Genomic DNA, 13,182 nt, shown 5'->3' on the forward strand with positions numbered 1-13,182 from the left:
TTTGTTCTAAATGATTTCAAACAACATAAATGCTGTCTAAGAGTCTGATTAAATTATTTAATTTCTTAGAAGGCTTTTAATTGATGATAACTTCTTTTAATTTTTTACTTTAAAAAAAGAAATGTTCTTGTTTTGGAACATTTATTAATTCTTAAACCACATATTCCTTCAATGTGCTGATTGAATTCTTATGTTTTGCTTAACGCATTAAATAAATAATTTATGATATCTCTACAATTTATTAAGAGTTTTGTGATAACTTAACTGAAAATCTCTGTTTAGTTCTTTAAAAAAATCTTGTTAAGAATATTTTTAATGCTTAAAAGTGTTTTATTCATCTTTGAATGACATAATTTAAAAAATACATCGATTAATAGATAATATTGTAAAATTATTATTCTTATTGTAATATAAAGAGTAAACGTGGATTTTTAAGATTATATAAAGTATAAAGATTGATATGTTTGAAGAAAATAAATATGAACTAGAATTTGCACAACATAAGCACATTTATATGCTTTTAATCATCTTGTTCAAAACAAGATTTTTATTTAAATTGTTTAAGAATATCTTGCAGAAAAGAAGGTTATATTATAAATAATCTAGCCTAGAAATATAAGTTTTTATTTAAATCGAAATTTGAATCGTAGTGGATAAACGTATTTTTGAAATAACAAAAATCATAAGAAAATAAAATAAAAATAAACACTTGTTTTATTGGTTTAAAAGATATTCAAATTTTATTTAAACTATTTTTTTCAAACATGATTTTAATTATTGATGATAGCACTATCAAAGAAAAATCCGAATGAAATCTCATCAAGAAAAATATCACATAACACCGAATAAGTAAAATATAGATTACATGTATTTATCACACCGATAATAATTGTCTCTATAATATTATTTAAGAAAGTAATAATCTTATTACATATTGATTATTATACCTGGGCGAACTACCTGGGCGAAAAATTTCTGCTCAGAGGCCTAGCGAGTCATTTCTAGGTAATCTGTGGTTCTTCTTTTTTGTATTTGCAAAGTTTGCGATTCATGTCATGTATTGTTAAATAAGAAATAAATACCAACAACAGCAGTCAGTTTTAGAGTCTAAAATTTTTGTATCGTATATTCTAACGTAAATTCAGGGAACCGCTCTACCTGGGTGAACAATTTCTACTCAGAGGCCTTGCGAGTCATTTCTAGGTAATCTGTGGTTCTTCTTTTTTGTTTTTTGCAAAGATTGCGATTCGTGTGTTGTATTGTTAAATAAGAAAAAAATACCAACAACAACAGTCATTTTTAGAGTCTAAACTTTTTGTATCGTAAATTTTAACATATATTCAGGGAACCGCTCTACCTGGGCGAACAATTCATTCTCAGAGGCCAAGCGAGTCATTTCTAGGTGATCTGTGGTTCTTCCTTTTTGTTTTTGCAGAGATTGCAATTCATGTGTTGCATTGTTAAATAAGAAAAAAAATACCAACAATAACAGTAATTTTTAGAGTCTAAACTTTTTGTGTCGTGTATTCTAAGGTATATTAAGGTAACCGCTCTACTTAGGCCAACAATTTCTGCTCAGAGGCCCAGCGAGTCATTTCTAGGTAATCTGTGATTAACCTTTTTGTTTTTGCAAAGATTGCGATTCATGTGTTTTATGGTTAAATAAGAAACAATACCAACAACAAAAGTCATTCTTATAGTCTAAACTTTTTGTACTAAACCTTTTCTTTTTTGTCGAAGATTTGAAAAAAAGAAATTAAGCAAAACTATTTATGTTTGTGTTGTTTTACTGTAAAATAGAACCAGTATTTATATTTCTAGTTGGAATGACACCTTAACTGTCGCGATTTACACTTTGTTAATTTTAATCTGTTATTATTTTTGACTAATATAATCTTATTAGTTATGATTCATCAGCCTCTCTCAGACTATTCAGGAATGGTACCTAGGCTCCCGCAATTTGAAGGCGTCGCTCTACCCATTCGGCTGTGGCGATATATTTGTATATTTATCAATGTGAACACTTTAATATCAAGCTTGATCCTTACGAGCCAGCCATCAAATCTAGTCTTTAATATGGGGTTGTATTTTTTTTAGACAGAAATAGCGCTAGAATACAAAAATAAATATTATAAAACGTATTTTTGGGCTCAAACAACAGCTGAATTATACTTGAAAGGGAAAAGTAGAGAGTCAAAATCGGAAATTTATAGCATTAAAACCTTCTGAACAGAAAGTTTCGAGCATTTGCTATGATAGCCCTGAAAAGGGCTATTTGATACTGCAGGATAACTTATTGTACACATTACTTTTTAGCTGGTTTCTTAGCTACTGACTTTTTAGATGTCACTTTCTTGGCGGGAGCTTTCTTGATTGACGGTCCCTTCTTGGGTGTCGATTGTTTTGCTGCTACTGCTTTCTTTGCAACAGTGGTTTTCTAGAAAACCTTTACAGGTTTTTTGCTACCAGGTATTGGCTTGGTAGCCTTTTTGGGTGAAGTTGACTTTTTAACTGCAGTAGGTTTGGCTGTTTTCTTGACTAAGGTTTTCTTAGCTGTGGGCTCGGCAGGCCTTACAGCCTTGGAATTTTCGGCCTTTACAGGCTTTGCAAGCTTGAAAGAACCAGTTACGCCAGTACCTTAGGGATTTATAACAATTCTATTTGCAAGGCAACGCTACAAAGCTTACTTAAGATGCATATTCACAACTTTGAAATTATTGCCAACCTGGAAATTGACCATTATGTATTTGAGAATAGCCTGAAGACTAGGTCCCCCACGTTCTTTCAGGTCAGCAATGGATTTGGTGATCATTTCTGTGTAGTTTGGGTGGTTTCCTGGTGCCATGATCTTTTTATCCCCTTTAGGATTTACAGCCTTAGCTGGTTTTGGAGCCTTTGCTTTAATTTCCTTCTTTGCTGGTGAAGCCATGCTCTGGGATTCTACAGATGCTGGTGCCACTTCAGCTTAAATTTAAGACGTTTTCAACTCTTGTCTACTTTTCTCGGCTACTAGTGTGACTGAATACTTAATACATGCTTATTTTCAAAGTTGGAAACCACTGTACCCGGGTTAACATTTCTCTGTGTGCGCGAGCTAAGGAATTTCAGACGTGCTTGTGTTTGTTTGAAAAGGCTTTATTTGAATTTTTGATTAGGAGGTAAGCTTTTAAGGAACGAAACCTAAACTAAAGGATAGAATGGTCATTTTTCTATAGTTAGACATTTTTTTATTGCTTCATCCATGGTAATTTGCCAGCAAAAGGGCAGAGAATAGTGGAAATCCGTCGAAACTAGTGTTCAATGTCAATAAACACATTTTTGCTAGGAATTTAGATCCACGATGTCCACTTTTGTTTTTTATTAGTGAAATCCCGTACAAGTGCTTTCAGACAAAGTAACATCCATGCATGTGTGTTTGCAAAATCACAGTGAAATTAATTCCAAGACTCCAATAATTGCACTGGTGGATAGAGCTTTGTTACATAATAGATATAATGTTTACATATAGAAAAAAATCTATTTAAAAACAGATTGTAATAATTAACATTGGAATTAATTAGTAAAATAAAACAATTTATAATAATCAATATGTAATAAGATTATTACTTTTTTTAAATAATATTATAAAGACAATTATTAATTTTTGAGTTTGTTTAATATCAAACAATAGAAATCACAAATTAGCCTAATCGTAAAAAAAAGTCTTTGACACATTTACAATCATTATATTTATATGAATAAGTAAGTAAGGAATGTCTGCCTTTTTGATTTTGGTATATAAGTCTCTATTAGTTTTAGTACAGGGAGGATATGAGGAGGATAAGGAGGCTTTTAAAAACAAGCATCTCCAAATTTCTTTTCTTTTTTTCCTTTTTTATCAGAACCCCTTTAGCACGACAATTTGCAACCAAAGATGAGTCAAAAAACTTGGATGCATTTTTTTTTCGAAACAAAGGCTTTTATTACTTATACTCTTGTATTTCAAAGGGCCCAAAATATTGAAACTTTGGCATCTTTTATTTATATATATATATATATATATATATATATATATATATATATATATATATATATATATATATATATATATATATATATATATATTATATTTATATATATATATATATATATATATATATATATATATATATATATATTATAATGATTTTTTGTTCAAAGTAAAATAATATTCTTGGTAACAAACTCGTTTCCTTATTCTGATAGCACCAAGCTGATTACATCTTTTATAAGAAAAAAGAAAAACAGAAGAGACTAAGTTGGATATCTCCTTGATTTCCATCTATCGGTAATAAATAAATACCAACATTTGACTCACATTTATCTAAGCCAATAAATAAAGTCGAAAATTGTAACCAAAGTGACATTATAAGCCCCCAATATATTTTAATGGCGAGTTTGGAGATTGAAGTCATTATGAAATTGGTTATTCTTGCAAATGAACATTCTCTTTATTTTGTTTTTAGAGATGAATTTTATAAACAGGTGTTTGGTTCGTCTATAGGGGCATCTCTCTCCCCTTTGTTGGCAAATCTCTTCATGAAATCTATTGAAACCTCCGCCACACACAGTTTCAGACTCGCTCCTTGTTTCTTGGGCAAATTCATGGATGATGTGATCTGCATTTGGAAACACGGTTTAGAGTCTTTAGACCTTTTCCATAAACATTTAAATAGTTTTGACATAAAACGAGAAATTTATAGTGGAGTTTGAAGAAAGTGATAAACTACCTTTTCTGGATATCTTGTTGATCAAAAGTGAGTTCCTTAAAAAATTAAAAATATATAAGATGCCAAAACCACCCAGTGTTCCCAGGCTCTCACCCATCCAAGTACTGACCGAGCCCGACATTGTGTGATTTCCAAGATCTGCCGAGACTAGGTACTTTTAACGTGGTATGGCCGTTGGCTGAGAAATTTTGTAACATAATGATTGTTGGTCAACAAACTGAAAAGAAAATAAAATGCCTAAGTTAAAAACAACAGTGGACTCAAATTCATTTCTGATTTCCAAAAATATGGCGTGTCATTGAATATATTCCATTGGGGGCAAAGCTGATTGAACAGTGTGTTTATGTCCAAATCGTCTTCAAATTTTTTCGGACTAAACTCCATTGGACAATTCAAATACCTTTGTCTTTCACTAGCATCTACACCACAATTCTGCTTGTTGCTTCAATAGCGCCACATAAATAGCTGATTTAAATCAAAGACTTTCTTTAAAATTAGTCTTTAATTTGTCCATGTCTAATTCCTCTCAATATGTTGTCAGCCCTAACTCCATTGTACACTTCAAATTGCTCCGGTCTTTCAATCGCACCTATAGCAAAAGTCTACTTGTTCCATCAATAGCACCGCCTAAGAAATTGTCTTAGATCCAAAATTAACTTTAAAGTTAGTTTTTGATTGGTCTATGTTCAAAGTCCCTTCAAGTGTTTTCGGCCTCAACTTCATTGTACAGTTCAACTATTTTTGTCCTTCAGTACAATCAATAACCCAAATGTACTTGCTCCTTCAAGAGCGCCGCGAAAACAACTGACTTTAATCAAAGACTTCAAACGTATTCTATCTTCTATCTTCTAACGTATATTCAGGAAATCGCTCGACCTGGGCGAACAATTTCTGCTCAGAGGCCTAGCGAGTCGTTTCTAGGTTATCCGTGGTTCTTCTTTTTCGTTTTTTGCAAAGATTGCGATTCATGTGTTGTAATTTAAATAAGAAAAAATACCAAAAACAAAAATCATTTTTAGAGTCTAAACTTTTTGTATCGTAAATTCTAACGTATATTCAGGGAACCGCTCTACCTGGGTGAACAATTTATTCTCAGAGGCCTAGCGAGTCATTTCTAGGTGATCTGTGGTTCTTCTTTTTTGTTTTTGCAGAGATTGCGATGCTTGTGCTGTATTGTTAAATAAGAAAAAAATACCAACAACAACAGTCATTTTTAGAGTCTAAACTTTTTGTGTCGTATATTCTAGGGTATATTAAGGTAACCGCTCTTCTTAGGCGAACAATCTCAGCTCAGAGGCCTGGCGAGTCATTTCTAGGTAATCTGTGGTTCTTCTTTTTTGTTTTTGCAAAGATTGCGATTCATGTTTTTTATGGTTATAAGAAAACAATGCCAACAACAACAGTCATTCTTAGAGTCTAAACTTTTTGTACTAAGCCTTTTCTTTTTTCTCAAAAATTTGAAAAAATGAAGTTAAGCCAAACTATTTATATTTGTGTTGTTTTACTTTAAAATAGTACTAGTATTTATAAATCTAGTTCGAATGACACCTCAACTCTCGCGATTTACACTTTGCTATTTTTAATCTGTTATTATTTTTGATTTAAATAATCTTATTAGTTATTATTCATCAGCCTCGCTCAGACTAGTCGGGAATGGTACCTCCGCTCCCGCAATTTGAAGGCATCGCTCTACCCATTCGGCTGTTGCGATACATTTGTGTATTTATCAATATGAACACTTTAATATCAGGCTTGATCCTTACGAGCCAGCCGTCAAATCTAGTCTTTAATATGGGGTTGTATTTTTTTTAGACAGCAATTGCGCTAGAATACAAAAGTAAATATTATGCAACGTATTTTTGGGCTGAAACAACAGCTGAATTATACTTGAAAGGGAAAAGTAGAGAGTCAAAATTGGAAATTTATAGCATTATAACCTTCTGAAAAGAAAGTTTCGAGTATTTGCTTTGATAGCCCTGAAAAGGGTTGTTTGATACTGCAGGATAACTTATTGCAGACACTACTTTTTAGCTGGTTTCTTAGGTACTGACTTTTTAGATGTCACTTTTTTGGCGGGAGCTTTCTTGACTGATGGCCCCTTCTTGGGTGTCGATTTTTTTGCTGCTACTGCTTTTTTGGCAACAGTGGGTTTCTGAAAAACCTTTACAGGTTTTTTGCTACCAGCCATTGGCTTGGTAGCCTTTTTGGGTGAAGTTGACTTTTTAGCTGCAGTAGGTTCGGCTGTTTTCTTGACTAAGGTATTCTTAGCTGTGGGCATGGCAGGCTTTACAGGCTTGGAATTTTATAACTAAATAATTTTAAATCACAATACAAGACTCCAACTTTACATGTAGATTTAAACATAGATCAAATATAACCTGAATAAATCCATAATGTTCACAAAAGATAAAAAAAGAATAATTTTCAATGATATTTTATTATGTAAATACAATAAAAAATGTAAATTTTATCAGTAAAATAATATAGTCGGATTTAAGTTTAAACCAAAAAAATGTCATATTGAGATTCGAACCTGGTGTTTAAGGTAAAGTTAAATTAAACATACTTATTGATAAATGAAACAGGATGGTGATAAAAATTATTATCTAATTTAATTAGTAAGTATCTTTTTTTATCAGTACAAATAATAAAAACTGGTATCATATATTGTAGAAGAATTCTTTTAAGCGTTAAAGTAATAATAACAATTATAGGAAAATATTTTTTCACTACTAAAAAAACTTGCTCAACTCCATATCAATGATTATATTTTTTAAGATTAGAACTAATTAAATTAAACCAAATTAAGTGATATCTAATTTATATAATGATTTAAAGAAATTAAATGATATTTTTATTCTTAAATTCTTATAGATTCTTTTAAATGTTGTTTTACAATGGCAACTTATCGACAAAATAGAAGAATACAAAATCTTTAGCCAGCTTATAATATATAATATATATTTACATATTAATATAATATATAATAACGCAATGAAAACTTTATATTTTCTCTTTAAGTTGTAAATGTCTATCCTTATAACACAGTATAACAACACAACTAGTTATAAATAGAATTATAACATTTAAACAGGTGAATACAATTGCCTCTTCTTAATTTTTTAATCTTCTTTGGTATTATTTTTTGTCTTATTATAAAAATATTATTGCAAAAGTGTGCAAATATCAAGATTTGAACCAGGAATTGTGTTTTTGGAAAAAATTGTGTTTTTGTACGGAAATGTTTTTTTGATACAATAGAAATAGTTACAAATATTTTTATATTTACTTAGTAAAATATTTTATATATACTAAATACTTGCTAACTCTATACATTAATAAATTTATTTATATATGATAAAATTTTCTTGTTTTGTAATATAAAATAATAAAATGTTTTATAATTAATATATTACAATAGAAGTTTTAAAATCAAATAAAAATTCATATTTAGCCAGTTGACAGTTTCTATCTATTTTTCTAATATATTATTTATAGAATGTTATTAAATAAACTAAATATTTGCTATGATGTTATAATATTCCTTAAATTATAGTTCAAAATCTAAATAAAAAATATTAAATTATAGAACTATGTCTTAAACATAAATAATATAAAACTTTATTATTAATAACTTTATATTTAATTAGAGAATAAATAGTTTAAACGATTTAAAATAGAATAAAGTTTGTATACATCAATTACTAGTAATTATATAATTAACTATATAATATCCATGTACGTTGCAACTAGAGTTTTAGCTATAAAAGCTAAACCTATTGTCTAAATAATTGCAAATAAATACTAGTCTACAATGTAAACTCTTTGGATCACAGAATATTTGATGTAAAATAATAACTATAATAAATATTTATCTGAAAACAATTTTATAAATTTAAACAGATATAAAATGGTAGCAAATATCACTCAATTTGGATAATAAAAAATCATTCAAATAAATGAACAAAATGCATTTATAACTGGTTATAGATCTATAGCATAATTCTAAGAGATAGATCTAGATTTAATATAATAAGCAATGATCTTGTTGTTTAAATTTAAACAAGTAAATATATAGCCCGCAAACAGATATGAAAAAAGTAATAAAAAAATATACTAATTTGTAGAATGACCCATAAACAAAGAAATTTTTTTATAGAATATACAGATAAAGTATTTCAAAATAGCATAATGATTCTGTAAATAATACAAGTTTATATATGTTATATTCTAAGTTATAACATATAAGCCAAATAACATTTTTGACAATAATCTATATTATATTAATGTGATTTGTTATAAGTAAATTCTTTAGAACATTTTATCCTTTAACCAAATATAATATAATTGCTAATTTTTATATAAAAACCAGTTTAGTAAGATACGAATAACATTATATTGTTAAATCTTATTTTTTTAAAATAAATCTTCATACATTTTTCCAATAATTTGTAATCTTATAATATTAATTTTAAGCCTTTCTAAGGATTGTTATTTAGCAAAGTATGTATTTAATGTAAAAAGTAGAAAAGATAAATCTACTATTCATAATTGTATTATTGTTAAATGTGGAAAAACTTGTGTTATTTTTATAGCCATATTTTATGTTGTGAAATCATCTTTAGATAAAAAATAAGTTAAAGATTATATTTTAATCTCATATTTATTGATATACTTATGCTAATTTCTTGATGACATAATTTTTTAAAACCAAATAATTAATTTCTGATTTAGTACCGAAATATAATTTTCATTAAACTTATTATGTATATTATCAAACGAATAATTGATTTACGTGTTATTTTATGATTTTTCAAAAAATACTATATTTAATTTATATTTCTTTATGTAATTTACATATGAATAAGAAAATAAAATGTTTGAAATATAGTTTTGAGTTTCTTAAAAACTTGAACTCAAATTGTTCGATAACAAAGTTTTATCGAAAAATGATTTAAGGAATAAATGGTTATATTCTTGATAATCTTTAAATAATAAAAGATGGTAAACAATAATTCATATAATTTACATAATTACTGACTTTATAATAAGAACCTAACACTTCTAAAGTTTTAAAATATCTATTTTAAGATCGTTATACTTATTATCTTAATAATTAGATACATATACAATTTAATATCTTGTAATGAAATTTGATATTTATTATTACTCGAGTACAACTCAGTGAATACTATTAATAAATTTAAAAAATATGTATTCAATCTTCAATAGTAATATACTGTAAATATCATTATATTTTATATAATATATAAACTTAAATATTGCAAATACAATTTTGCTGTTATTCAAGCCTTAAAAAGTAAACATAATTACATGTTTTTTATTTTTCTATATATTTTTAAAACAATAAAATAGTATTAAATATTTTTTTAATTTATTTTTTTATTAAATATAAATATAAAATTAATTTTTATTATATTAAAAAAAATTAAAGATAAACAAATCCAAATAACTGTTATCAAAAAAAGTATTATAATAAATACCGAAGCTTGATTTGGTATCTAAACTAATCTTTAAAAAGTAATGTGAGCATATTTTAATTAAAATGCAGTTTTATTTAACATCATAATACATTATTATATGCTCAACATAAACAAAAGACACATTGTCTATATGCAACAAGAATATAAGATGAGTTAGACACGTTAGCTCTTTTTAACAATAATATTTACTAAGAAAGTCTTGATTTGGGAATAAACATAGTAAAGGCAATTTTCGTCTTAAACAAGTGAAAGGCATAATCAAAAAATGAGATTTATGTAATTTTGAAGAACTAACATACCAAAATTCTATGAAAATGATTCATTATAGATTAAAAATTATTAAAGAGGAATTAAAAAATTATATAAGAAGATTGAAAACAAAATAATTATTGCTATATAATCTAAACTATTAGAAATATAAATACAAAATTGTATTGAATAGTAAAATAAGACAGCTGAAAATAATCTAAGAAATAGAATTTATAAACATTGAAAAATGACAAAGTATCTTTTGTCCTGCAAGAGAATATGGTTAAATTTTTATGCTGAATAGAAGAAAAACATCTTAATAATAACATTGGAAATTTGATTAAGAGATTATTAGCTCTTGACAAATAAGAATAGAGTAATCTCTTACGATATAAATTTTATCAAGATTTTTCTCTCTTTTTTCAAGATAAATACAAAAAAGAGCTAATTTGCTTTTTTGCTTTTAACAGAACCCATTTAACATTTTAAAGCAGGAATTAAATATTTTAAATTAATCTTAGATTAAATAAAGCCTTGTGATATTCGATAAATATTATACAGTCAGAATATTCAAAAGCAATCAAAAAATTGATTGATTTTTTTCGGAATAGAAAGAGTTTAGTATAAAACAATGGTATAAAATTTAAATATAGTATATGTTAATACATTATTGTTTTAAAGAATAGTCAGAACAATTTTTAATTGTTTTTTCTAAGATTCTCTTACTAAAAATATAATATAAGAAGTTTTATAATTGAATTAATCAAGATTGAAAAAGAATTATTATTATTATTATAAATTATTATTGTCATTTAAATGTAATTTAATATTTATTTAAAATGATTGGTTTGCTTTTATTAAATATTTAAAATCTTTTAAAAGAAAAAATAAAATTATCATAATGATTGGTTGAAAAAGAAAATTAGATTAATTAATAATTTGAATTATTATTTATTTAATGCAAACGTACAATATATAATATTAAATTAATTTATGAATAAGAATTTAGCAACATTCTTTATAAAAAAAATACAAGAGCAAACTTTACATTATAAAGAAATAACGTATTGAAACTATAAAGATTTTATTAATAACTAACTAGCATACGTCTTTAATTATTGATAAATGCCAATGAATAATGATGGTTACAGCAGTTCAAATGAAATGTTTTTGTCAAAAGAAGTGAAATAAGCATTAAATATCCAAAGTTTAATTTTAAAAATAATAAATGACTATTTGGTTAATTCATATGGAAAGAAAATCAGCTTAAGTCATAAAATTAGGAAGTATTTTATATCCTATAAAAACTAATCAGAATTGGTAATCGTCACCATTCGACACTACCTATTTTTATAGAAGATTGCAATGGATAATTTTTACTTTCCTGTGATTACCATGAAGAGATACTTGGTCGAATAGTAGAGGAATCTGGTCAAACTGATTTACTATATTATATTTCATTGCGTTTCTAGTTTAAATAACTTAGATTTATACAACTTAGATGATTGATCATCAAGAATTCTTGACTAACATCAAGGTACGACCATTTTAGAGAGGTGGTTAAATATGAAATAATTAATATTGAGAATACATAGATCGTAGTAATCAAAAGCAACTGCTATTATGTTAAATACAAAACTTATTTTGTGACAATCAACAGATGTGTTGTGACAATCAACAACCAACAATCAACAGTTGTGGTGTTTATTCCAATAAAAAGTCATTGGATTTGTTTGGTATCACGATCTATGATAAACTTGGTTTATTGTTGATAAGATTTGATCATCTCTTGGGATTGTCTATTAAATAAATACGATTATTACTTCACTAATTATGTTTCCTTAGTATTTTACTAACAAACTATTTTTATAATTCATTAAAAAAATTGAATATTTAAATAAACAAGTCAAATAAAATAATATTAAAAAGTTCTATATCTACTAATTACGATAGCAAAGACATAGAAATATTATAAAATGATAATCTAATTGTTAGTTTTTAAACGACTTGCAATTTATTGGAACGCTTCAATTTATAATATATATTAAATAAAAAAAAACTAATTTTTTTAGCTGAAAGTAAGGAGCGACATTAAAACTTAAAACGAACAGAAATTACTCCGTATATGAAATGACTTGTCCCCTCAGCAATCCCTCGCTCTTTACGCTAAAGCTTTAAATTGTTTTAAAAAGTAGAATTGTGGCAGAGTCAAACTTCAGCGTAAAGAGCGAGGGATTGCGGAGGGGACAACTCATTTCATAAACGGAGTAATTTCTGTTCGTTTTAAGTTTTAATGTCGCTCCTTACTCTCAGCTAAAAAAATTTGTTTTTTTTATTTAATTTCTGAACGTTTTTGAATTAATGCATGTTTGGTTTTGGCTCTCCACACATAAATTATTAAAATGAAATTTATATATTAATTCTTTTTTTGGCTAAATGGCTTTCTCTTAGTTTTGATCAGACAATTTTTGAGAAATAAGGGGTGGAGAAGGAGGCCTAGTTGCCCTCCAATTTTTCGGTTACTTAAAAAGGCAACTAGAACTTTTAATTTTTAACGAACGTTTTTCTTAGTAAAAAATATACGTAACTTAAGAATTAACTTATGTAACAAACTTTCATAACCTTATATTTTTATTATGTATACGAGGGGGTTTGTAACCTCGTTAATACCTCGCTCTTTA

The 13,182-nt window shown here is 27.0% G+C and overlaps 1 long non-coding RNA gene across 5 annotated transcripts in view; it reads left to right on the forward strand.

The window, feature by feature from the left end:
- The window catches only part of LOC136028842 (uncharacterized), a 98,513-nt gene that overhangs the window by 15,590 nt on the left and 69,741 nt on the right, over positions 1–13,182 (forward strand). Inside the window, exon 3 of one of the 5 annotated variants that reach the window (XR_010617891.1) lies at positions 1,345–1,913. The exons of the other annotated variants lie outside the window; for them this stretch is intronic. This is a non-coding gene — a long non-coding RNA (uncharacterized LOC136028842). Of the gene's footprint in view, positions 1–1,344; positions 1,914–13,182 lie in introns of those variants that run through there. 5 annotated transcript variants of the gene reach the window in all.

Source organism: Artemia franciscana, chromosome 7, assembly GCF_032884065.1.
Source record: "Artemia franciscana chromosome 7, ASM3288406v1, whole genome shotgun sequence".
Lineage (NCBI taxonomy): Eukaryota > Metazoa > Arthropoda > Branchiopoda > Anostraca > Artemiidae > Artemia > Artemia franciscana.